The sequence below is a fragment of the Heterocephalus glaber genome, unplaced genomic scaffold, assembly GCF_053883595.1.
Source record: "Heterocephalus glaber isolate CG9 unplaced genomic scaffold, H.glaber_assembly_v1.0 deba00001456, whole genome shotgun sequence".
Taxonomy (NCBI): Eukaryota; Metazoa; Chordata; class Mammalia; order Rodentia; family Bathyergidae; genus Heterocephalus; species Heterocephalus glaber.
This window is the reverse complement of record NW_028258304.1, coordinates 2,371,337-2,399,004: the sequence shown is the minus strand read 5'-3', so window position 1 is coordinate 2,399,004 and position 27,668 is coordinate 2,371,337. Positions and strand designations below refer to the sequence as shown.

At 38.9% G+C, this 27,668-nt stretch overlaps 1 long non-coding RNA gene across 1 annotated transcript in view; it reads left to right on the top strand.

The window, feature by feature from the left end:
- LOC147827107 (uncharacterized) overlaps positions 1-26,679 on the top strand; it is a 103,504-nt gene extending 76,825 nt beyond the window's left edge. Inside the window, exons 3-4 of the long non-coding RNA XR_015452930.1 lie at positions 24,387-24,476; positions 25,036-26,679. This is a non-coding gene — a long non-coding RNA (uncharacterized LOC147827107). The remainder of the gene's footprint in view (positions 1-24,386; positions 24,477-25,035) is intronic.
- Positions 26,680-27,668: the final 989 nt, after the last annotated feature.

Here is a 27,668-nt window from a genome sequence, read left to right as displayed (position 1 = left end):
AGCTCAAATCTAAGAAAAAAGGTTTATGTACAAGGCTCTGTGTAGATGCTTTCTTTTCCTATTTCATTTAATCATCAGTACAACCTCAGCAGGTGGGTACTATATGGATCTGAAAAATGAGCAGACTGAGGATTATAAAGGTTGTATGACTTGACCAGATTTATCATCTGGTAAGTGGTGGAGCTTCAGTTCAAATCCAGATCTTTTTGATGCTCAGTGATAACCATTAAGCAGTTCTGTCCCTCAGTGGTACCACTGAGCTTTAGCAATGTAATTATGGCCTATAAGTGAAGATTACAGAGCTATTGTCAGAGAATCTATTTTAAAGAGCAACTGGGAGAATTTTCAGTGGGCTTGATAATAATAACACGTATTAAAGAACACAAAGAAACAAAACCAAAATAAAAATCTCCAACAGCATTATTTTTTTTCCCAACAGCAATATTTTTCTACTTCATGTTCTCTACCACTAGCCCTGATTGGGGACAGAAGCAGGGCCAGAGGTAGAAGTCAGAGTAGTTGGGTGGATGTGGCAAGGACTCTGTCACTGCTCATAAATTGATCCCTAGGACCTATTGGATACATTTCTGAAATATATCCTAAATCAGCCCCTTCTCTGTGTATCCACCACCATGGCAGTAGTTCAAGAACTTAGCATATTTCAGCCTGAGCAGTAGGCAGGCTCACTCTTCCATTGTCATCTGTAGTCCAGTATTCAGCCAGGGCTTCCTTTGAAGTCCTTCCATTCCTGGAAAGCTCTACTGTTTTCCTCTTTGTTCAGGCTGACCCATCAGTCCCAAGCTGCCTCCAACTTTCTTCTTCAGTCTCAACTCGTGCCCACCCTTAACAGCTCTCTGCCTTGGCTCCGGTCATATCCCTGTCATAGTCCTTCCTGATATCATGCTTTTATAAATGCTCTATCCTCTGGGTGAAGTTCACACCTTTGCTTGATAAAGAATTCTTCAAGCCCAGTCCATACACATCTCCTTGGAGCCTTGGCCATTTTCTTTCTCAGAGCCTGGTGGCCTCTTGTTGATATCTCTTGAGGACAATGTGCCTATAGCCTCCCCTAGTCGATGAGTTCTTTTGGGACTCTTATTCATAACTGTATTCTTTTTTTTTTGGTACCAGGATCGAACTCGGAACCTTGTGCTTGCACGGCAGGCAGCGGAACCACTGAGCTAAATTCCTGGCCCCCATAACTGTATTCTTAAAGCCCATAATGCTTGGCAAGAAGTTGGTTCTCAGTAAATATCTGTTGAGTGAGTGAATGAGGGGAAGAAGCTATCTGTGGCTCATCTTCCCTAACGACAGGCCAAGGAGAAGGGAGGTCTCTGGGGTCACTGAGAAAGATACACATCTAAACTGTTTCTGGATGAGTCCAGTTATAGCTTTTGCCTCCTGTTGGATGAAGGAAAATAAAGCAGCAAGGGGCAGTTAAGGTGAGACACTGTGTTTTCTATGCTGAGAATTGGCCTGAGATATAAGGAGAGTCCCTGTGGCAAGGACTCCCCAGCCTGGGAAACCTCAGGAACTTGCCTGCACACAGATGAGGTCATTTGGCTGTGCACCTGTAAAAATGAAAGATGGAGTTAACCACAGCTTGTTTCTCTACCTCTTCTTGCTCAGTTCCATCTGAGCATGGTGCTGATGGGCTACTCCCAAAACACTTGCCTGAAGGTGGGTGATAGTGTTTGATTGGAAAAATTCCAGAAACCAGGCCTGACACTGGCAATAAACTTCCAGCAGTGACTCTCAAACTTGGCTTGTGATCATTTGGGAACTTCTGAATGCCAGAGATGCCTAAACCATCCTCAGAGATTTTGATTTAATTGGTCTGGGTAGGGACTAAGCTGGTGTTTTATTTAAAAAGCTCCCCACGTTGTTCTGATGTCAAGTCAGGTCTAAGAATCAGTGTTCGTACTAAATGTGTTCCTATCCCACTCAGAAGGAAGAGGCTGGTCTGCAGGTGGGGTGAAGGTTGGCTCCTCTGATGGTCCACACATGGCCCCACCCAGTGCCTGGGGGTTTGCTGCAGTTTAGATCTTGAATACTTCCCAGAGGCCTATCTTTTGAAGGCTTGATTTGTTGTGAGCCTATGGTGGTAGAACCTTTAGGAGGCCGGGCCTAGTGGAAGAAACTTAGGTCATTGGGGACATTTCTTTGAAGGGGCTATTGGGATCCCAGAGCCTACTTTTCCTCTCTGCTTCTGAGGCATGCGGTGGAACCACTGAGCTAAATCCCCGGCCCTCCTCTCTGCTTCCAAGCTGCCATGAGATGAGCAGTTTCCTCTACCATGTGTTTTTGTGCTGCCATGTCACAGGCTCAAAAGTAATGGAGCCAACCAATCATGAACTGAAACCTCCAGAACTTTTCTTTTCTTTTTTTTTTTTTTGAGACAGGGTCTCACTGTGTAGTTCAGGCTGGGCTTGATCTTGCAGTAATCCTCCTGCCTCAGCCTCCCAGGTGCTGGAATTACAGATGTGCGCCAACACACTTGGCAACTTTTCCTTTCTAAAAAATTTATTATTACAGGTATTTTGTTCTGTAATGGAATCTGACTGTTATGGGTTGTGTTTAGATGTGCCCCCAAAGCCTCATGTGGTCAGAGGTGGGGCTTTTGTAGAGGTGGCTGGATTTAGAGTATGTGATGCTGGAATTAATTTGTGGTGCAATGCTAGGCTCAAGGGCACTAGGATTAAAGGTGGAAGTGCTACCCACCCTAAGTAGTCTGAATAAGACAAAAGGGACAGAGAGATGCTATTAAGGTCCCTTGTTGCTTTTGCTACCTTCTGCCCACCATTTTCCTCTGCAATGCCACCCTGCTTTGGAGCCAGCCAATTATGGACTGAAACCTCTACAAACTGAGCTAAATAGACCTTTCCTCCTTTAACTTTGGGTGCCAGGTATTTTGTCTCAGGAATGAGAAAAGGAACTAAGACAGAATTTGGTACCAGGAGTGGGTTTGTCACTGTGACTATACCTGACCAAGTAGTTTTGGAGACTTTGGAGCTGGCTTGTGGGAAGGGGAAGAGCTAAGAAAGGTTCAAAGATGCTGGCTGAAAAAGTAGAGTTGGAATGCCTTGGGCTGTACTTAATGGGAGATTCTGGTCAGATCTCAGAAGACCAGAATGCTGACAGAAATTATGCTGGTAAAGACCAGGTTCAGTAGGTTTCTGTTGGGAAGAAGTGCACTGGGTGTTGGACTCCAGGTGATGTGTGTTAAGGCTCTTCAGAAAGTTTGTCTTTTTTTTTTATTCCAAAACTAGACAAGGATTCAACTAAAAAACACAACTGTAGGCCAACCTCTGTAATGAACATAGATGCAAAAATCCTAAACAAGATACTGGCAAACAGAAAGCAATGAATCATTAAAAAGATCATATTTCATGACCAACTAGGCTTCATCACAGAGATACAAGGATGGTTCGACATATGCAAATCAATACATGTAATATGTCACATAAATAGAAGCAAAGACTAAAATCACGTCATCATTTCTATAGATACAAAAAAGTCTTTGACAAATCTTACATCCATTCATGACAAAAACTCTGAAGAAATATTTGTAAAAGAACTTTAATTCACTCTAATAAGAGCCATTTATAAGAAACTTACTACCAAACACATATTAAATGGAGAAAAACTGAAACTTTTCCCTCTAAAATCAGGAAAAAGACAAGAATGTTCACTATTATCACTCTTGTTCAATATCATACTCAAAACTTTTTTCAGGTAAGAGAAAAAAATAAAAGGGATACATATAGGAAAGAAATAAGTTAAAGTATTATTATTCAGAGACAACAGGATCCTTTATATAGAAGACCCCAAAAATTCCACCACACCAGGCATGGTGGCCCATGTCCATAATCCCTGCACTTGAGAGGCTGAGGGAGGAGAATCACTGCGAGTTTGAGGCCAGCTTGGGCTACATAGTAAGTTCGAGACCAGCCTGAACTATATAATGAGACCCTGTTTCAGAAAAAAAATTCCACCAAAAGACTCCTAGAATAGACAAATTCAGTAAGGTAGTATGATAAGAAATAAATACACAAAAATCAATTTGCATTCCTGTACACCATGGAGAAAGAAATTAAGAAAACAATATCATTTGCAGTGGCATTATGAGAAATTAAATACTTAGGAATTAACCTAACAAAGGAAAGATCTCTGTAACAAAAACTACAGGGTCTGAAAAAGAGATTGAAGAAGACATCATAAAATGGAAAGATATCCCTTGTTTCTGGATAGATAGAACCAGTATTGTCAAAATGGCCATACTTATAAAAGTGATATTTAGATTTAATGCAACTCCAATCAAATTCCAAGACCACTCCTCACAGAATTAGAAAAACCAATCCAAAAATTTATATAGAACCAGAAGGGGCCTAGAATAGCAAAAGCAACCTTGGGCAATAAGAGGAAAGCAGGAAGCATTACAACCCTTGATTTCAAGTTATATTATAAAGCCACAGTGATAAAAACAACCTGGTATTGGCACAAAAACATTTGGGTCAATGGAACAGAATGGAGGATGCAGAAACAACCATAGGCACATTCAACAATTTGATCTTTGACAAAGGAACCAAAAATATATGCTGGAGAAAAAATACCTCTTTAACAAATAGTGCTGGGAAAACTGACTATCAACGGGCAGAAGATTGAGTCTAGACCCATATCTCTCACCATATACTAAAATCAAAATGAATCAAAGACTTAAATATAAAACAGAAACAATCTGCTGAAAGAAACACTATCTGCTAGAAGACAGAAGAGGTAAAACTCTTGAAGCTAGACATTGGCAAGAACTTTTTGAACAGAATCTCAACTGCATGAGAAATACCATCAAGAATCAGAAAATCAAGCGGGGATTTAGCTCAGTGGTTCTGCTGCCTGCCTTGCAAGTGCAAGGACCCAAGCTCAATCCCTGGTATCAAAAAGCTTCTGGAAAAAAAAAAAAAAGCTTCTGCACATCAAAGGAAACAACCAACAGAGTGAAGATAGAACCTATAGAGTGGGAAAAAGTTTTTGCTTGCTATTCTAGGACAAAGGTCTAATCTCTAGAATACATAAAGAGCTAAAAAAAAATTAGCCCCCTTCTACAATAAAATACCCAATCAAAAAGTTGGCAACTGAAATGAATAGATACTTCTCAGAAGAAGTACAAATGACCAATAAATGCATAAAAAATGTTCAGCATCTCTGGCTATTAGAGAAATGCAAATTAAAACAACACTGAGATTCCATCTTACTCCAGAAAGAATGGCTATCATTAAGAAATCAAATAATAACAAATGCTGGCTGGGGATTTAGCTCTGTGATTCCACCACCTGCCTTGCAAGCACAAGGTCCTGAGTTCCTGAGTTTGATCTCTGGTACCAAAAAACAACCAACCAACCAACCAAACAAACAAAAGTGTCCTAATCAGAGTGTTTGCCAACACAAACAAATGCTGGCAAGGCTGCAGGAAAAATGGAATCCTTTTACATTGTTAGTAAGAATATAAACTGGTACAACCACTATTGAAATCACTCTGGTAATTCCTCAAAAAGCTAAAACTAGAAATTCCATTTGACCCAGCTATTTCCCTTCTAGATATTTTCCTGAAAGAGTTAAAGACATCATGCTATTGTGACACATACATATCTATATTTATAGCAACACAACTTATGATGGCTAAATCTTGGAAGCAGCCTATATGCCCATCAATAAGTATATGGATAAAGAAAACGTGACATTTATACATAATGAAATAGTACTCTGGCATAAAGAAGAATAAACCAGAATCATTTGTAGGAAAATGGATGCACCTTAAGACCATAATGTTAAATGAAATAGACAAACAAGTTTAAATATCACATAGTTTCTCTTACACGAAAAACACAAAGTATAAATAAATTAAAGTGCAAAATAAAAGATAGATAATAGGAAACAGGAAGATCTTTTGCAAAACTGAAGGGGACCAAGAGATGGAGAAGGATGGAGGGAGAAGATGGGAAGGAGAAGTAGAAAGAATTAAGATGTTTTATGTACATGTACCAGCTCCTGTGATGAATGCAACATTATTTATTGGAAACATGTACTAATAAAACAAGAAATTAAAAAAACTTATAGACAATGAAGTTTGAACTTCATATGATTTTTACATGTAATGGAATCTTTTAAAATGAAATCTTCTTTTGAGTTTTTTCAGCCATTAAAAATTGCTAACAAGGGCCGGGGATTTAGCTCAGTGGTTCTGCTGCCTGCCTCGCAAGCATAAGGTCCTGAGTTCGATCCCTGGTTCCAAACAAACAAAAAAATTGCTAAACTCAATCTTAGCTTCTACATTGTAAAAAAAAAATGTGGTAGGCTGGATTACTCTTGCCCCTATCTGGATCCTCCCCTTTCTCTACTGGCAATGGCTGCAAACCAGCTCTTACCCACAGAAGTGTAAATCAAGACAGGAATGCGATTTATTTATCTATCAACTTTATCCTTAATGAAAAGTGCTCAAGTGCATGTGGATAAGTGATTGTTACAAAAGATAAGTCTTATGCTAAGTGAAATAAGTCAGACACAAAAAGTTAAATTTCACATGGTTTCTGTTATATGAGAAACCTAAAATAAATAAATAACTAAATGAATAAAACAATGGAGAGATGATAGGAAACTAAATGGCAGGCTCTTTGAGATTGGGACGGGGTTCAGGGGAGTGGGAGGTAGAGAGAGGGAGGTTAAAGAGATTGAAAATGATCAAGATAGGTTATATGAATGTATCTATTTCCTAAAGTGAACAACACTATTCTGAATTGCAAGCACACACTAATAAAGAAGAGAAAAGCCTTAGTTTAATAGTCCTCTAGTCATTTATTTTCTCCAAAGAGCTGAGGACACTGGAGCAAGAACTGTAATCAGACATTATACCTATGACATCCTCAGAATGAGAAAGGAGAAAACAGCAAGAGAAATTTTACCTATAGCAAGAAATCATTCTCTAATAACTAGTGTCTAGTTATCTCATCAGTTAGCCCTACCTTCCCTATCTAGGTTTAGAGCCTAGAGCAGTCTAGTCCTATTCAGGAGAACAGAACTGATGTTCCTTCAGGGATGGGAAGGAGTCAGTCACAGGTAAGTAACCACAGATTGTTTCCCAGGAGCGAAAGTGTTGTTTGAGGGGACACATGAAACACTTCATAGAGGGCCTGAACCAGAAAATGAACTAATAAAGATTAAGTGATTGTCTAGGTAAAACATCCTATTATTGTCATCTAAGCGCAAAATCTGGAATGTCTTAAGATTAAAATTAGACCTCTGTCTTTCACCATGCACTAAACTAAAATCGAAGTGGATTAAAGATCTAAATATTAAAACAGAAACACTAAACTTGCTGGAAGATAAGTTAGGTAGAACTCTTGAAGAAATTGGCATAGGAAAAGACTTCATGCATAAAACCTCAGTAGCATGGGAACTAGCACAAAGAATCAACAACTGGGATCTCATCTTATTAAAAAGCTTCTGAAGGCTTCCAAATTCTTTCCTGGAAGCAAGTGTTACTTTGATTCCAAAACCAGGGAAAGACCCAACCCAAAAAGACAACTACAGATCAATATCCCTAATGAACATAGATGCAAAAATCCTCAACAAGATACTGGAAAACAGAATACAGAGTGTCATCAAGAAGATCATACACCCTGACCAAGTCGAGTTTATCCCAGGGATTCAAGGATGGTTCAACATCCATAAATCAATAAATGTAATACACTATATTAACAGAGTCAAAGACAAAAACCATATGATCATCTCAATAGATGCAGAAAAGGCATTTGACAAAATCCAGCACCCATTCATGATAAAAACGCTACAGAAAATTGGAATAGAAGGTCTTTGTCTCAACCTGATTAAGGCTATTTATGAAAACCCAACAGCCAACATCATACTAAATGGTCAAAAACTGAAAACTTTCACGGTAAAATCAGGAACAAGGCAAGGATGCCCACTATCACCACTCCTGTTCAATATAGTTCTGGAAACATTAGCCACAGCAATTAGAAAAGAGAAAGAAATAAAAGGAATAAAGATAGGAGAGGAAGAAGTGAAACTGTCATTATTTGCTGATGATATGATACTTTGCATAGAAAACCCAAAAAACTGGGTCAAAAGTCTTCTAGACCTAATTGACAGATTCAGTAGAGTAGCTGGATACAAGGTCAACACTCAAAAAACAATAACCTTCTTATATGCAAATAGCAGACCCATTGAGAGAGAAATTTGGGAAATAATTCCTTTTACAATAGCATCTAAAAAATGAAATATCTAGGAATCAACCTAACAAAGGAAGCAAAAGACCTCTACATTGAAAACTACAGCACTCTGAAGAAGGAGATCAAAAGGATATAAGAAAATGGAAAAAAAAAAAGAAGATGGAAAGATATCCCTTGTTCCTGGGTAGTAAGAATCAATATAGTGAAAATGGCCATACTGCCAAAGCTACTATATAGATTTAATGCAATACCACAGGAAATTCCAATATACTTCATACTTCACAGAACTAGAGAAAACAATCTAAAAATTCATTTGGAAGCAGAAGAAACCTAGAATAGCAAAAGTAATTCTGGACAACAGAGACATGGCTGGGAGTATCACAATCCCCAACTTGAAACTATACTACAAAGCTACTGTGATAAAACAGCATGATACTGGCAAAGAAACAGACCCAGAGATCAGTGGAATAGATTTGAAGATGCAGAAACAACTCCAGACATACTCAGCCACCTCATCTTTGACAAGGGAGCCAATCACCCTCATTGGAGAAAAGATAGCCTGTTCAATAAATGGTGTTGGAAAAACTGGATCTCAACCTGCCAAAGATTAAAACTGGACCCATACCTGTCACTGTGCACTAAACTAAGATTGAAGTGGATTAAAGATCTAAGTATCAAGGCAGAAACAGTAAACTACCTGGAAGATAAGTTAGGTAGAACTCTCAATGACCTTGGAATAGGAAAAGACTTTATGAACAAAACTTCAGTAGCACAGGAGCTAACACAAAGAATCAACAACTGGGATCTCATCTTATTAAAAAGTTTCTGCACTGCAAGAGAAACCACCAACAGAGCTAACAGACAACCTACAATGTGGGAAAAAAAATTTTGCAGCTGTGCCTCAGACAAAGGTTTACTATCTAGAATATATAAAGAACTGAAAAAAATCAGACCCCCCAAATTCAAAGACCCAATTCAAAAATGGGCATCCAAAATGAACAGATATTTCTCAGACAAAGAAGTAAAAACAGCAAATAAATATATGAAAAAATGTTCACATCACTGGTCATTTGAGAGATGCAGTTGAAAACAACACTGAGATTCCACCTCACCCCAGAAAGAATGGCTGCTATCAAGAAATCAACCAATAACAAGTGCTGGTCGGGGTGTGGAGAGAAAGGAACCCTTCTCCATTGTTGGTGGGAGTGCAGACTGTTGGAACCACTGTGGAAATCCGTATGGAGATACCTCAAAGAACTAGGACTAGAGGTCCCATTTGACCCCACTATTCCCCTGCTGGGTATCTTCCCCAAAGAATTAAAAGAATCATATCACAGTGATATATGTGCACCTATGTTTATAGCAGCACAGTTTGTAATAGCTAAAACTTGGAAACAGCCCAAGTGCCCGTCAACTGGAAACTGGATAAAGAAGATGTGGTTTTTTAATAAAATGGAGTACTACTCAGCTATCAAGAATGAGAAACTAGAGTCATTTATAGCTAAATGGATGCATATTGAGGCCATACTCTTAAGTGAAATAAATAGGACATACATGTGTAAATACAGAATAGTTTCTCTAGTATGAGAAACTGAAAGTGTAAATAAGAATAAAAATGATTAAAATGAATAATTGATAATTTGAAATAGGAAAAGGTCCAAACAGGTAGGGGTGGCAGGAGGGGATGGGGAAAGTGAAGAAAGGAAAGGAAAAATTATGAGAAAGAAAAAAAAGAGGAAAGAAAGTCTATGTAAATAGGGAAGGGTGATGAGGGTGAAGGGCGCATAGGTAATGGGGGAAAAATAAGAACTAAGATACATCATTTTCAGGTACAAACACCCAATGACAAATGTAAATGTATTGTTTATCTGAAATGTACCAATTAATATATAAATAAAAAAATAAAAAGCTTCTGCACTGCAAGAGAAACCACCAACAGACGACCTACACTAAGAGACAACCTACAATGTGGGAAAAAATTTTTATCAGCTGTTTCTCAGACAAAGGACTACTATCTAGAATATATAAAGAACTGAAAGAAATCAGACCCCCCAAATATAAAGATCCAATTCAAAAATGGGCATCTGAAATGAACAGACATTTCTCAGACAAAGAAGTAAAGGCAGCAAATAAATATATGAAAGGATGTTCACATCACTGGTCATTTGAGAGATGCAGATGAAAACAACACTGATATTCCACCCCCCACCCCACCCCCGAGAAAGAATGGCTGCTGTGAGGAAATCAACCAGCGACAAATGTTGGCAGGGTTGTGGGAAGAAAGGAACCCGTCTCCCATTATTGGTGGGTGTGCAGACTGGTGCAACGACTGTGGAAATCAATGTAGAGATACCTCAAAAAACTAGTATTAGAGGCCCCATTTGAGCCAGCTGGGTATCTTCCCAAAAGAATTAAAAGAATCATACCACAGCGATATATGCTCACCCATGTTTATAGTGGCACAGTTTGTATTAGCTAAAGCTTGGAAACAGCCCATTTGCCCATCAAGAGACTGGATAAAGAATATGTATGTTTTAAAAAATAAAATGGAATACTACTCAGCCATAAAGAATGAGAAACTAGAGATATTTGTAGTTAAATGGATGCACATTGAGGCTATACTCTTAAGTGAAATAAATAGGACACACATGTGCAAATACCAAATAGTTTTCCTGGTGCGAGAAACTAAAATGTGTAACTGATAATGTGAAATAGGAAGAAAAGGTCTAAATGGGGTAGGGGAAGTGGGAGAGGTAGGGGAAAGAAAAGCAGGGAAAGGAAAAAATATGAGAAAGGAAAAAATGGAAACAAAGTCTAAGTAAATAGGGAGGGGTGGAGGGGGTGAAGGGAGGGCAGAGGAATGGGGAAAAAATAAGAACCAAGATGCATCATGTAATGGTACAATTTCCCAATGATGAATGTAACTGTATTGTATACCTAAAATGTACCAATAAACTTAATGAAAAAATCCCTGGAATGGCTTAAACTAGATTAAAATACATTAAAATAAGTTTTTTTCTATAAATGCAGATATAGTTACATATATGCATAATTCTATATAATTTCCTTTCTTTTTTGTGGGGAGTGCTGGTTATGGAACCCAGGGTCTCAGGCACATTAAACAGTAACTTTAACACTGAGCTGCATCCCCAGCCTGTTTCCTGAGCAACACTGTGCAAGCAAGACTCTCTGGTTTAGCTGCAGAGAGGAAGAGGAGGCAGGTGAGCTGCGGAGGCTGGCTCCTTGTCCTGGATAACCCAATAAATAGAATGTTTCAGGTTTTTGATAAGTAAGGTCCTGATTGAAGAAATTCAGTCTCCATGTGGAAAATCCCAGTTTTTCAAGTGTTTCTCCCAGATTTTCAACGTTTAAGACCTCCACTATGGAATTAACAACTGATTAGGGTTGAAAAAGTCTGCCCCCTTATATATTCTAATCTGGTTTTTTTCATGTGAGTATTTCTAATTGCCTTTCTATTTAAACTATCCACATTCACTTTGTGATGGCTGAGAAACTTCTAAAATTCTATTCCCACACAATACTCTAGAGACTGCATCAGTGAGTGTAAAGAAACACCAGTGGGTGGGTTTTCATTGAGTTTGGATCCAGTGGGAAAAGTAAACTGTCTCTAAAAAGCAGCCTTGGGTTCTGGGCCAGGTGCCAAGTACACTTGGATGTGATTCCCCCTCTGCTGGTATTAGACACTGCCAGGTTCTGGATGCCCAAGGATGGTTCCTCAGAGATTCAGTCTTAAAGGCTGTGAAAATAAAGGTCACTGTGACACTGGGGAAAGGTAGAGAGATAGGATGCAGAGATCAGAATCAACAAAGGAACTGCCAGTAGGTTTCTTCATGGTCAAGCATAGGGATGCTGCCTCTTCTTAATTTTTTAAAATGTTTTCATAAGTTCCCAGGAAAAGGTATTACCCAGTTAAATCTGTAAATTTGTTTTATAGGACCCAAGGAAAATTTATAAAGTAAAGGAGTGCTTACTATCTTCTGGTCATTTTTCTCAGTGCTTCACACAAGTTAACTTTCTATTACTTATAAGGTATGTGACCTTGGGCATGTTATTTCATCTCGTTGTGTCTCAGATTCCACATCTGAAAATGGGGGCAATAATGACACCTTCCTTCTGGAGGATATTAGGTTTAAATAATGGCTACATTTATTGAATCCTTACCATATAGCTGTTATTATTCTAAGTGTTTTACATAGATGGTCTCATTTAAAATATCTTTATATATGTGTGTATAAATATTTATTTTATGAAAGTAGAATTGTATAGTATATTCTATTTTATAATCTGCTTTTTAATTTAATAACTAGGAAAGCTTGTTTGTGGCACTACTCTTTATCTCTGATGATTTTTAATGATATCATGGAATACCATGATATTGACATGTCATAATTTATTCAACCAGTTCCCTATTGATGGACATAAATGTGTTTTCCAGTTTTTTTTTCTACTATGAACTTTTTTGATGAATAACCTTGTAGGTAAAATTTTCTCCACATTCTTGATTTCTTCAGGATTCTAGTTCAAATAGTTGAAACTGCACTTTTTAAGTGTCTTATGGTCTTCAGGAAGTTGTATCCATTTGTATTTCTCTTAGCAGTTCATGAAAAACTCTAGTCTTCCTTACCCTTGCACCATGACTAGCCTTCTGCCTGGAATTTCCAATGTGATGGTGGAAAACTAGTGTCTCTCTGTCATGTCAATAAATATTTCTTCAGTTTTTGGAGAGGCTGATATTCACTTTGGACCATCCTGACCTTGCATTTATATCTTCATGTACATCTTATACTATTTCCTCAGAATTAATTCCTAGAAGTGAAATTGCTGATTCAAAGAAAATACCAATTTTATGGTTTTATTATAGCACCAAATTGTCCTCCAGGAGAATTGCACCAAGTGACACTTTCTTTGGTAGTGTTCAGAAAATCCAGGAACAGATACCAGCCCTAACAGGAATGAAGTTTTTGGTCTGGGGGGTTTCCTCCTCTGCTGGTCAGGCAAAAACCCTTTAGTTACTGGATTTGGGGGTGCTCTAAACAAATGTAGATGTGCATCAGGGTGTCAGGGCAGCTGGTGGGTGAGGGCCTCAGAGGACTTTGGGCAGCAGTTCTGTATTAGTCATGTGGCTGTATTAGCACTGCCATAGAGAGTGTGGCTTTTCCAGCATCATTGCTGCATATTAGTCCTGGTAGTGGCTCTAAAATACATCTGTCATTATTTATAATGTGGAATGATTGTCATTGCATGACTATTTGCATATTTTTCTTTTGTCAGTCTCATGTTCATTTTGTCTTTATTTTTTTCTTCTTGAATGTAACACTTTGTATCTTGATTACCATATTAAGAAAATATTTTATTTGGTTTGTTATGTAACTTTCAACTTTAGTTGAGATATTTTTCTCCTGTGAAGAAATTTCAAATATTTTAAATGTTAATGCACAGGTAATAGGAAAAAATAAGAACCAAGATACATCATGTACAGGTACAAGGACCCAATGATAAATGTAAATGTATTGTATACCTAAAATGTACCAATAAAAGAACTTAAGCAAAAAAATGTTAATGTAGTCAAATATATCAATCCTTTCCCCTTTTTTGGTTTCTGCTTTGGTATCATGTTAATCAAAATTTTCCTTTCAAGGTTATATAAATTTGTTTCTACTTTTTATCTTGTAATTTCATTTTATGCATTTAAATCTTTTTAATTTATGTTGAAACATGATAAAAGAAATGGGTGTTTTTCTTCCTCACCTTTCTCTTGGCATGTTATCTGGGTATCTCATACCATTTACTTGAGATAATTTAGCATCTAGTATCAAGTTTTTTAAAAAAAATTATTATTTTTTTAATTCTTTTATTGATACATTTTAGGTATACAATAAGTTTACATTTATCATTGGGTGCTTGTACCTGTACATGATGTATATTAGTTCTTATTTTTTTCCCCATTACCTGTGCGCCCTTCACCCCCTCCACCCTTCCCTCATCCGTATCAAGTTTTTAATACATATTTGGATCTCTTTTTGGATTTTCTATACTATTCTACTGATTTGTTGGTCTAGGTCTATTTCTTGGTTAGCCCACATTGTTTTTAGTTTTTTACTAGTATAGTTTATTTTAATATGATAGGGTAAATACTAGATGAGTCTCATTTTTGAGTATTTCTTCGCTATTTTATCTGTTATTTTTCCCCGAACTTCCAAATTATGACATTAGGTTCAAGAAAATTCCATTTGTATTTCAAATGATATTAAAACAAACTGATGAATTTTTGAAAGAATTTACATCTTTCCATAGTCCATCTTCTCCCTCTGAGCAGTACCTCTAGTATGTTGTATTTCCTTGACTCCAACACCAAATATGAATTATGTCATTGATTTCATAATAGATTTGTGAAAATCAAGCCAGGACATTACATTTAAAATTTAATGATTCTTCTAAATCACTTTTAGCCATTGACAGTAATCACATGGCAGGTTCACCCATCACTCCCCCAGGCTTAAGCAATCAGGAGGACTGTTATCTAACATATTTAGAAGTTCTGAAGTCAGACAGGTTTCAAGACTGGTTGATTTAGCTCCTCAACAATGTCATCAAAGTCCCAGCTTGTGTATCTCTCTTTGCTTTTCAGTCCAGGCTTCTGGCAGGTGGATGGAGCAGTTCTGGGATTGTATCTAGAAGCAGTAATGTCTAGAGATCAAAAGGGGCCATTTTTCAGTCTTTCTTAGGAAGGAGAGACCCTTGTAGAAACTCAGTGGATAAATAGGTCACTAACCCACTTAGAAGCCAATCTCTGTCCTGGGATGGGGGGCACCATAATTGTTTAAAGCCAAACAGAATGTTATTTCATATGGTGGTGGTTGTTCTTCATAATTGGAGATGTTCAACCTTAAAAACTAAGAAGATAAATGTGAGAGGCACAGCAAATAATACTTGCCTATTAGTTAAATTGGCTAATTAAGCTCTCAGTTTTGTTAAGTTAGTGTTATTTAAAATTGAAAATGTCTTTTAAAAGTCAGCTTGGAGCTTTTGATATATAGATGTTCAATACCTTACAGGTAATTTTTTCACAATAGGCATGAATTAGTCACACCAATTCCTCCTAGCTTTGAAGATCCTAGAATGTATTCTGGGGGATTATTTAACCAAGCTGCTTTGTATGTGACAGAAGTTCTGTGTGACAAAGCTTTCTGTTTTAGTGCTCTATCATAATATATTTTTAAAAGGTATTTTAATTGGTAATTAAAGATATAGACTTAACTTAAAAGAGTGCATATAAGTAGTCAACTGAAACAAGAGTCAGATGAACAAATAGTTTTTGCATGGATAATTTCCCACATGCATGATTAGCAACAATGGAATTTTAATTTATTTCTCTGCCTGGTGGCTGGTTATGTTTCTTTTTACATTGATAGTAAGATATGTATATCTTTTTTCCATAGCATAAAAATATGAAAATGCTGCATCTTATGATAAAGAAAGTAGGATATAATCGTGGGTTATATACTATGTTGGATATGGAATCAAGCCTACAATCCATTCTGGTAGCAATTTACTGAAACTAACAGAATGCAATTTAAGAGGGTAGAATGCTAAATCATTTATTTCATTAAAGAATCAGGAAGATGTGGGGGATAAATCTTACCAGCAATACACTTGAAAAAGGTCTGAGGACTTTAGATGTTATTAAGTTCAATGTGAGCTCTATAGTGAAGCTGATAGCTGGATAATATTTGCAAATATTAATTTTTTTCCACCCTGGATATTTCCCTTTCTCGATCCTACATTTAGGAAAATAGTTTTCAGAAAGCTGAATTATTTAGGAGAAATCAGTCTGTGAAGGTATAGGAAGAGAAAAGAAGAATTCAGGGCAGAGTCAGGGAAGACTGGGATCCTCCTTCACATTAGAGATTTGTTTAAACTAATAGGGGAACAGAAGCAGGAGAGAGCAGTTGGATCTGGGGTTCTGCCTCATGGTAGTGTAACTAGGAGATGACCAGACTATAGAAAATGACTGTGCATGAACTCCAGGCACATGAGCCTCTTGGTGGTTGCAAAAACAAACAAACAAACAAACACAACAAAAACTCTGCCCTATGCACAGCACAGTCCCAGCAGGGAGTCTTTGACTCCGAATAACCAGGGAAAACCTGTGGGGACAGATAGCTGGTACCTAGTGGATCCCTCCACTCAAACTCCACCCCAGAGAGCACCTGACACTGCATAGAATCCTGAAACTCTTACATAACCTTGGGGGAAGGAAGCACCAAAGTTAATCAAGTTACACTTTCTGCCATTCTGTTGAGAAGGTGGCCTAGAGTCAGAAACTGAGCTATGAAAAACAAAGAAAGGGGTATTTCTTGCATATTTGAGTTTCACTACTGAGATACCTACAGCTCTTAGAATCTAAGGCTGAACTGACACAGTAAGCAGCTGTGATGTAAGCCACTCCCCCGGACTGGGCTGTATTTTGTTCCAAGGACCTGGATTTTAGGTATGCAAGCCTACAGAACTGTTTCACCCTCTAGGAGGTGTTCAAGATTCCCTTCCTTAGACATATCTGCTAATATGGGGTCTTGTGCAAGAACATTTCCTGGGATTTCCTGCTGGCATCTGGGTCTCTCTTTGGATGAGACTTGGTCTTCTCCTATGGATTCTGTGTTGTAAGATGCTTCACAGCTGCCACCAGCCTGGGAATATGTGAAGGCCAGAGGGAGTCAGTTCCATTTTGATTTAAAAAACAGCTTTCTCTTTCCATTTGGGCTGGTGTTTCTTCAAGGCCATAAGAGGTAAGAATCAAAGGACTGAAAATGTAGGCTTGGGGAAAAGGGCCCAGGAGACAGCTGTGTTTGGTTTGAAAACTGAGCCTTAGGCCAAAGGAAGGCTGATAGTCATACACAGTCCAGCCCAGTTCACTAGGTTTTGCCACACATAGAGAGGAATGTGTGATGGAGGTGAGAGGCCCTGAGTCCTAGCCAAATACACTTCCATGACAACCAACAAGCATGGCCGGGGCTAATGAAAGGTCTTGAAACCCAGTTGAGTGTGTACTGAAGTGCCTGAGGTATTTCTCCAGAAAAAAAGATGTTGTAGGAACAACAGACAGCTCTTTTTACATGTTAAGAAGTATGTGAAAGAGGAATTAGTTTCCTTTATTATTTTCTAAAACTCTACTCTCCAAATTGTTCATCAATATCACTAAAATGTTTCAATACCTTTTCCAGTAAGAGCATACCTATTAATAATATATGCACACTAATCATTAGAAAAGTTGAAGTTCTTTCTTGTTTATAAGATAGAAATAAACTGCTCTAGTGTTTTCTTTCAGATTCTGAAGGGTATCTTGTGTTGCCCCTGGAGTGAGCACTCCCTGAATGGAGTCCATGATTTTGGGGCCACAACTAGCCCTAGTTAGTAGGGGAAAGTGTAGGGAGGCTGATTATGGTCTTACTGGATGGCCCATGAAGCTCTAAGTGCCTGTTGTGTCTGTATCTTTGTCTAAGGGATAGCTCCAGGAAATAATTTTTTTCACAAAGTTATGTTTAGGATTGTGTGACCTTTACTACTAGACTAGACCAAGGTTGATTCCTATGCCAAAGCAACCATGGATACAGAAGACAAACCTCAAGGAGGGCATGCACATCAGGTGGTGTGTAAGTTGGGCCATTTGGAAGGCAGATGCCAAGATGAAATTAGGAGTGTAATAGATGTATTTGAGGAAATGATATTGAAGGATACAGGGAGGGGAAGTGGGAGTAGCTAGGAAGACCCTTCAGACCATGAAGCTGGTCTGACATCAGTGAAAAGAGAGTGGGGAGAGGAACTGTGGAGGAAGAGCCTCAGATTGCAGTACATCTCTGGGAAAATCTGAGCAGGATGGATGAGGAGTCTTCAAACAAGATTTCCTGCCAAGAATCTGCTGTCTGGCAAGAATGGCCCAGCTCTAGTTTCCTTGGTGTTCTCAGTCACTGACTGGGACTTCCTAACATGAGACTTGTGAATGGTTCAGGGGATCTTCAAGGCTCAGCGGCTGGAGGTAGCCCACTGACTACATCCTTGCAGTAGGAAGGGCTAGGAGAAGCACTTCCATGGCTGCTATAGGCTGACTGAATAGAGGACTCTAGTATGATGACAGATTGGCTTAACCAGATTTGCTTTCTTGGGAAGAATAAATAGGTACTTTTGAGGGTAGACAGCTCATTTGGTCCTGGAGAATGCTTACTGGACCTTGTTCTGTCACAGTGTTTGCTGCAGCTCATATAGCAAGGATTACTGGAAAATTAGCATCTGGTAATTTGCACCAGACCAGTGTTTCTTGAAAAATGTGCCGCTTGCATCGGAATCGTCCCACAGTGCAGGAGGTAGGGGTCAGGTGGAGGCAGATCTCTTAACCTTCCCAAGACCTCTGAGTCAGCATAGACCAGGGGAAAGACTTAGTTATCAGCAAATTTAAGTTGATGTCTGGATAGATAAAATATTCTCTGAAGTTCACCCCCATTCTCAGTGTCTATGATTCAATTTTTTTTTTGGCTTTTTTGAGACAAAGTCTCGCTGTAATTCAGGCTGGCCTTGAACACATGGCAATCCTTCTGCCTCAGCCTCCTGAGTGCTGGTATTATAGGTGTGCACCGCCATGCCCAGCAATCATTCAATTTTGGATGCTTTGACTAACTGGATCTAGCTGGAAGCCCTTTGGAAATGTAGTTAAATCTTTTGGGCCTCAATTTTGTCATCTTAAAACAGAAGTTAAATTACAGACTCATTTAGCTCTGAGTCCTATGCATCTGTCTTCTAGGTTGTCTCTCTTTATTTGAAGCTTTGCTGGTATCTGGGTATAAGTAAGCATGTTTTTTTAAAAAAAACCTTTTGCAATGAAGTCAAATAATAAGTGCTCAAAAAATTATTTTGTTGATTGATAGCTTGGTTGAGGGTTAGTCAAAGGAGACCATTGAAGACAGGAGGAAAGCCACATCTCAAAAGCCAGTTGCTTCCCAAACCTTGGCTCACTTCAGAGCCTAACATGAAAGCTGTTATTTAAATTGGGCTTCTGAAGTGGGCTGGAGGAAGGCAGCAGTGAGTTACTGTCACAGGACTGCTATCAGCTGATGAACGCTAGATGAGGAATGCTTGTTGCCTGAAAGAGGTTTTTCCCTGTGTGGCTTTATCAGAGGCTGCAGGCTGGCAGGTGGACACACAGAGCTCTCCTGTGTGGGCACAGAGACTCTCTGTCAGACTGCCCCTCTGAGGAACACAGGCTGGTCTCCATGCTTTTGGTAGCAAGGAGGATGGAGGAGGAGGCAATCTGTGGGGTTTGTCCAGCTCTCAGAGGTACTAGTGGGCAAGACAAAAAAATTCACTGTCATCTATAGGGGTGCAGAAGTCCCAGGCCAGTGGCTTTGACTGCAGTGTCTCCATCTTTGTTTTTAAAGAATGCTTAGATAAGAGGAGAACTATATATCTGGGTGAAGGACAATGTATATTGTTGGGAATCTGATAGACAATGTATATTGCTGGAATAAGACAGCAGCTGTTCAGGGCAGAGCTGGGTTCTCTTGCCAGTCTTCTGCACTCCTTTCAGGAGAGTCTGCTTTCAGGATGTCTGAGTGAGCTGTCTCTATGACAGTTAACCCTGGCTTATGGCCTTGTGAAGAACCCAATGCAATGCCTTAGTTATCCATCTTCTGGTCTTCAGGCCTATTCTAGCACAGGCCTGTCCAGCCTCAGGAGTTCTCAGTGTCTCTCTGACTTGGTCCCTTCTTTGTCATCCCATAAGTCTCACACCTGTGGAGATAAACTTCCATAATTCACCTGAGAGCTGAGGACTTGATGAGATCCCAAGTGTTTTTATTTATCTTTTACAAACATGTTTCCTCTAAGGAAGAGAATTTGCATTAATAATGGACCTCATGTGAAGCACCTACTATATGTCTTAACACTAATATTCTCCAGAATGGGATGAGATTTCCTAAGGATGACCCATTGGGGGCAGGAAGAATGTCCTAAGTCCTGTATTTATGTTTATTTTCCAATCCAAGAAATACAAAACAGATTTAATTTACTTGCAGTAGACTGGATAGAAACTAGCACTTCATGCCTGGCACATGAGGTGTACTGGGGGTAGAATGGGAATTCCAACCACACAGAAGGCTAACAGTTCACTTTTAGCATATTGAAACAAACCAATAAATTTAGTAGATTTATGGATTATAAAACAATCCATACAAAGTGAACAAGTGGTTTAAAGAGAAGTCATAAATTGAAAATAATTCTGAAATATAAATATAAGCAACCCACCCCCACAAAATAGGTTCCACTCCCAGAATGAACTGTATCAGGTAGCCATATTACAAAGTAAAAACCAATGAAAATCCAATCAGATCTGAAAAGTTAATTTAAAAAATTGGTACAGAAGAGTATCTGAAATATGTATTTATCTGTACAATCTTTAAGGTGAACCACTTTACATTTATATCATGCTGTGAGAGATTAGCTAATGGTGATATAAAGCCATCTCATGTAGCAATGTATGTGAAAGCTCAGCTCCCAGACAGGAAGACAGATCTCATAGTTTTCCAGCTGTGTTTAAAGTCATGAAACAATAAGTCCTGTTTGTTAGGAAATTTTAGTAAACTTAATAATAATACATATTTTGAGGGTTCTCATGCAATAGCAAAAGAAAAAAAGCCATAGACTATTGGAGAAACGTACTGACGCTGGAACATGCTTCCTGGTTCTCTGGCTGACATACATAGAAAACAGTGTGGCAAAAGCTAAGATGCATTTATTTGTTGGAAAATTATTGAAAAAATTATTATTGAAAATTATTCAATGATGCTTAGAAAATATTGGTTAAAATTTGAAACAAGGACTATTAGTATGAATTGCTCAGTGTGGAAAGTGTTTTATGAAGTTTTAAATGGTTGGATGTATTTAATATGTTTCAGCCCAGAGTAATTCCTAAAGTCTATTTCAATAAACAAATACCATGAGAATTTTCCTTCTTTTTAGAGTACAGAAAGCCTCATGAACTTATTGCTCCCACCCTAGGTAATGCAGAAAAGCTGGCCGAAGGCTGAAAATCCTTCTGAGTCCATTAGAGAGCGGAGGCCTCAAATCAGCCAAGTTAACTAAGTTCTAGGGACAAAAAGCTCCTCTAAGTACAGAGGGGACTTATGAACTGTCTCAGCTTTGGTAGTGTATGGGGAAAAAGAGGGAGTTACCTCCTTTACCAAAACCAACTAACCAGCCAACCAGCCAGCCAACCAATCAACCAACTGACCAACAAATACCTGAAGCAGGTAGAGGAAACATTTGAAATTTTAATGAGTTAAGGGAAAAGTGTGGCTCTAATATGGCAATTTGGAATCTCTGGAAACTGCATACCCAAGGGGAGCTCATACTACTCAGCTCTTTTTGTGTCACCCTCAACCAGGTGCTCAGGAAAAAGACTGAAGGTGAAGTAGGAGACCTGAGAGAGCGTTCTCCTCTGTGGTGCACAGACATGGACATTACTTGCTTCCCAGATTCTTTTATATGAATCACAAACCATATGCTTCTGGGGGTGGGGTGGGGTGGTGGCTTTCTGTACTTTACATCCAGGCTACTCACCCTTTGGGTAGTGCAAAGACATCACCTCCTTAAGTGGACATAACAAGCCAAAGTATATATGTACCTAATAAAAGGGATTCAAAATACATAAAGCAAATACTAGTAGAATGAAAAATAAGATCAAACAAATACAAAATTATAGTTGTATACTTCAAATAAAAATATTTTAAGAATTTTTGGTTACTAAAGGAAGACCACACAAACCAGATATATTTTCAACAGTGAGTAGCTGCTAAATAAACTCAATGATTTTAGAAAAAGTTGTGTAAGTGTAATCACTAATGGACTAGTATATAGCATTGTGTATCTTCGAATAATACACAAAAGTGGATTCAGAGTTAGGGTTATAGAGATAGTGACATGGATAAAATTAGTTCACTAAATTATTAAAAGACAAACTATTCATCCACACTATTGATGCCAGAAATACCCCAGGGGCTATAAGATACTACCAATTTGACAATTTTAAAAATAAAAACAGGGTTATAAATATATAGTAGAAACTTAACAGCACACTAAAAGAGGTGGGTAGAGACTACAAATATTCTTTATACCACACAGAAATTGGTTGATTATCTTGTGTCAGATACTTAAGAACAAGTTAGGCAATTTCCTTTTATAAATAGGAGGACTCTGAATATGTTGGATGTTTATAGGTGATGACAAGTGGTCCTTCAGAAGTGTGTGTTCTCTAAAAGACATTTTAAAAACAAAAAACATGTGTATTTTGTTCCTTTCAGGTTGTGGCCTTGGAATTACTGCAAGAAATTAAAAAAATAAAACAAAGCCCAGATCTGACCACTAGGAACATACTTTAGTAAGAAAATCTTGCTCTAGAAAATCATACTTCAGTTTCAAAATCTTGAAGTGTTTCAAACTCATTAGCAAATAGCTTAAAATTAACACCTTCCAACTAGATTATTGAAACAGTTTGCACCAGGAATAAATTTCCCAGCTGCATTTTTAGTTTGTTTTTTTTTTAAGACAGGATCTTGCTATGTAGTTCAGGCTGGCCTTGAACTCACTGTGTAGACCACACCAGTCTTGAACTTGTGGGAATCCTCCTGCCTCAGCCTCCCAAGAGCTGGGATTACAGGCATGAACCACCACACCTGGCACCAGCTGCATTTTAAACAAAACCCTTTGTGCAACTGGCCCATCAGTTTGTAAACTGTATATCAGAACCTGGTTCTCCTATGTAGATTCACCCATCTTTGGGCCGCACCTTTTCCAGTAATGTGATCCAATCAACCTGAGTATTAACAGAAGCTCAATTTAGAACAGATCTTGGAAATATTGTATCAAAGCAAATTAAGCAAGATTTAAAAAATGTAACAAAACGTGTCTGAGGACATTTCTCTCATTGAAAATAGTAATAGAACTTTTTAGTGAAAGCTGAAAGAACCTTTAAATAGTTTAATAAGTAAAACAAAATTATTTTACAGATATGGGTCAGTTACTGGAACTGTGGTACTTTATGAATTCTTCCACACACGGCACCCTCCTACCTCTACTGCAGCCTGGTTTTATTTTGGCATTGGCGTAGTTTCCCTGAAGGAACTCTTTTGGGGTGTAGACTCTGGTCACAAGAGAGTCACTGGTCTCTCCATCCAAGCAGGCACACCCACACCCACGGCCCTCCCTGCTGGGCTTCATGCTCCCTTCCCTCTCTTACATGCAGAGGAATGGCTGTATATGAACTAAGGCTGCTGGTCCCTGAGGGGTCCCTAACAGGTCAATAGCCAGCTGAGGACACTTGGGAAAGTACTCTGAACAAAGGCCTCATAATAGCTGTTGTAGCCCCTGTTGATGCTTTGCACATGCCTTGTGCTTTTGCACACCTGGTCTCTAGCCACTCAGTTAGCTTATGCAGTAATTACTATTTACATTTTACAGTTGGGGAAACTGAGGCTCAAATGCTCAAATTGGTTTCCTAGGAATGTGGTCCAGAGTTAGACCATCAACTGTTCCAGAGCTGGACCAGTTGATCTAACCCCCTCCCCTGTTTGGGGGGTTGTGTTAGCTTTACATTGTGACAGAATACCTGACATACACAATTTAAAGGAGGAAAGACTTACTTTAACCTACAGTTTCAGAGGTTTCAGTACCTCGTCAGCTGGCTTCAAGGCAGAAATATCATGGCAGAAGGGTGTGATGGAGGGAAGCTGCTTACTTAGTGGCACTCAGGAAGCAGAGAGAGCAAGAGCCAGAGAGGAAGGAAGAGGCTGGGGACAGCATATACCCTTCAAGGGCATGGCTCCAGTGGCCCACTTCCTCCAGCTGGGCCCCACCTAATAATGGGCCATTCAGCTATGAACTCATCAATGGATCGGTCCATTGATGAGGTCAGCACCCTCATGATCTAATCACTTCTCTGGACCCCACCTCTGAACTTTGCTCTATTGAGGATCAAGCCCTCAATATGAGTCTTTGAGGAACAGGCAGAGATGTGTTAAGGGAGCACAGTGATTGCTCCTACAACCCCCTTATTTGTGGTTTCACTTTCCATGCTTTCAGTAACCCTTGGCCAACCTGGCTCCACAATCCTCCTTCTGACAAAGGTGATGACACATTGTCTGCATCATTCACCTCATTTCATCTCATCAGGTAGGCATCACATCTTCACAAGAAGGGTGAGTACAGACAGTACAGTAAGGTATATTGAGAGAAATCTACATTAGCATAACTTTTATTGCAGTACATTATGATTGTTCTATTTTATTACTGTTGTTAATCTCTTACCATCTCTAATTTATAAGTTAAACTTTATCTTAGGTATGTATGTATAGGAAAAAATATAGTATATATACAGTTTGGTACTGCTTATGGTTTTGGATGCCCACTGGGGGTTTTAGAAAATATCCTCCATGAATAAGATGGGGGGACTGCTGTAATCTGTTTCATATTGGTATGGGCTCCCTTAGGGTGTCTGCGAAAAACAAAGGAAAGGCCAAAGTGGTTGGTAAGATCATCTTTTCCTGGGAGGATCAGGGTTTCAAAGAAGGAGAAATGTTTAAGATGTGTCTAAAACAGGTTCTTAAATTTGGCTGCCATTAGCATCACCCAAAAAGGTCTAAAAACAAGGCCAAGTCCTAGGCTCTGCTGCAGACCTGTCAAATTAGTATTGCAGTGGGGAAAACAGAATTCACCTGTATTTTCCCAACAGCTTCCCTGGACCCAGGTGGAGACTCTTGGAAGGCTGGTGGGATAGAGTGGGGGCCAGCTCCAGGAGATGCCTCTGTACCCCTATACCCTAGGGTGGATTTGGAGTTCTGCTTGCTACTCTGGACACCTACCTGGGTTCTGAGACCAGGATCACTTGGGAAGAGGAAGAGCCTCCTCATACACGATGTGAGGTGCATGGGTTTGTTTACTGCCATCTGCTTGGGTACTGTCCTTACAGAAATGATTTCTTTGTCAAAATACACGACAAGGAGCCTGGTTTTGCCCCAGGCTTCTGTTTCATAACTCTTTTTATTGGAGCAGAAAGAAGTGGCACATTATTGTTCTTCTGCTTCATGTCTTCTCATGGATCAAGAAAGCAACAAGCACTTTGTACAAATAGAAAAGCCTGCTTTGTTGTCTGAGGACAGGGAGGTGGGGTTGCAAGGAGAAGGCCTTTTACAGGCCATAAAAGAGACACAGGGCACAAAGCAGGCTGGAGGCGACGGGCGAGAGGGCCTGGGAATAGGTGGAAAGAAATCACTTGCTCTTAATCACTGGCTCAGAGAAGGTCCCACATGTTTCTGTATGAAAGTGATCTTGGCAAGGCATATGTCATGCCTGGTAGCTCCATTTTTGTGAGAAGGATCTTTTTGGGGGCAGTTTTATGCACTAATGTTTCTGAAAATTGGAGTGACTTGGTCAGGTTGTTGAGGGGACTTTGATATTTTAAGAAACCTTGGTAACACTACTGAGACAATCAGCAGCATGCTTTCCTGTGTGTCACCTGCTCTCCTTGTAACCTATCTGGGGCAAGGTGGCTATTGTCATGCTCAATTACAGGCAGGCAGCCACAGCTTAGAGAATGAGTTCTTCCCTCCACTTGAGTCAGGGTCAATTCCTGATGTGTGTGTTCCTTGTACAAAATTGTTCAGTAAAGTAAGTCTCTGCCTATATTATATTATTGGCTTCACAAACCTGAAGTTTTCCATGTTGGACTTTATTCAAGGGGAGCCCAAAGCTGAGTCAGCTAAGTTGCCACAACCTAATATGATGAGTATATGACCTTGAGGGATCTAATTAAAAGAATTAATATTTTTCTACAGCATAAAAGAGACTAAACAACCAGAAATTTCCTCCGACGCTGTTTTCTTTCCCTACTTCCAGATAAATGTTCTTTTTTTAAAAAAAATTATTTTTATTACTGCATGTTCCTAGTACTTAATGATTACTATATTCATTGTGGGTAGTTGGTATATGTACAGATACTTTCTAGGACAGTGATTTACACATTTTTTTGAGTTTCAGACTCACCCGGAGAGTGTGTTGAAACAGATTGCTGGATCCCATTCTTAGGGGTTCTGACTCAACAGGCCTGGGTGGAGCCAGAGAATTGTATTCTGATCAATCCTGTAGTGGTGTGGCTGCTGCTGGTTCATGGACCTCACTTTGAGAACCACAGTAATACAATAGTTTTTTTTCCCTATGTATGCTCTAATTGTGTCTATCTTTATATCCCTACATATATGCACAACAGATGAATAAAAATGGATCCATGTGTTACTAATAATTTTGAAATTTGCTTTCATTTAAAAATATCCTAGGAGGCTGGGCATGGTGGCACATGCCTGTAATCCTAGCACTCAGGAGGCTGAGGCAGGAGAATCATCATGAGTTTGTGGCTAGCCTAGAATACATAGTGAATTCAAGGCCAGCTTGAGCCATGTAATGAGACCCTGTTTGAAAAAACAAAACAAAACAAAAAAATCCTAGGTATAATTCCTACACTAATATCCTACATCATATCTTAAAGTAGAGACATCCATAATTTTTTTTTGTATTAAATTCTTTTATTGGTACATTGTAGGTATACAACACAATTACATTTCTCATTGGGAATTGTACCTTTACATAATGCATCTTGGTTCTTATTTTTTCCCCATTCCTAGCCCTCCCTTCACGCCCTCCACCCTTCCCTATTTATAAAGACTTTATTTCCGTTTTTTCCATTTCTCATCATTTTTCCTTTCCCTTCTTTCCTTTCCCCTGCCCTTCCCACTACCCCTACCCCTTTGGACCTTTTCTTCCTATTTTACATTATCAATTATTCATTTTAATCATTGGTACATTTTAGGTATACAACATAATGACATTCATCATTGGAACTTTGCACCTTTACATAGTCTCTCTTGGTTCTTATTTTTCACCCTTGCCCAGCCCTCCCTTCAACCCCTCCAGTCCTCCCTATTTACAAAGATTTTGTTCCTATTTTTCCATTTTCTCATATCAATCCCATTCCCTTCTATCCTTTCCCCTAGCCCTCCCACTTCCTTCCCCTTTGCCCCTTTTCTTCCTATTTCACATTACCTATTATACATTTAGTCCTTATTTACACTTTCAGTTTCTCACACCAGAGAAACTATTTGGTATTTACACATGTGTGTCCTATTGATTTCACTTAAGAGTATTCCCTCAATGTGCATCCACTTAGCTATAAATGTCTCTAATTTCTCATTTTTTATGGCTGAGTAGTACTCCATTTTATAAAAAAACCACATTTTCTTTATCCAGTCTCCAGCTGATGGGCATTTGGGCTATTTCCAAGATTTAGCTATTACAAACTGTGCTGCTATGAAC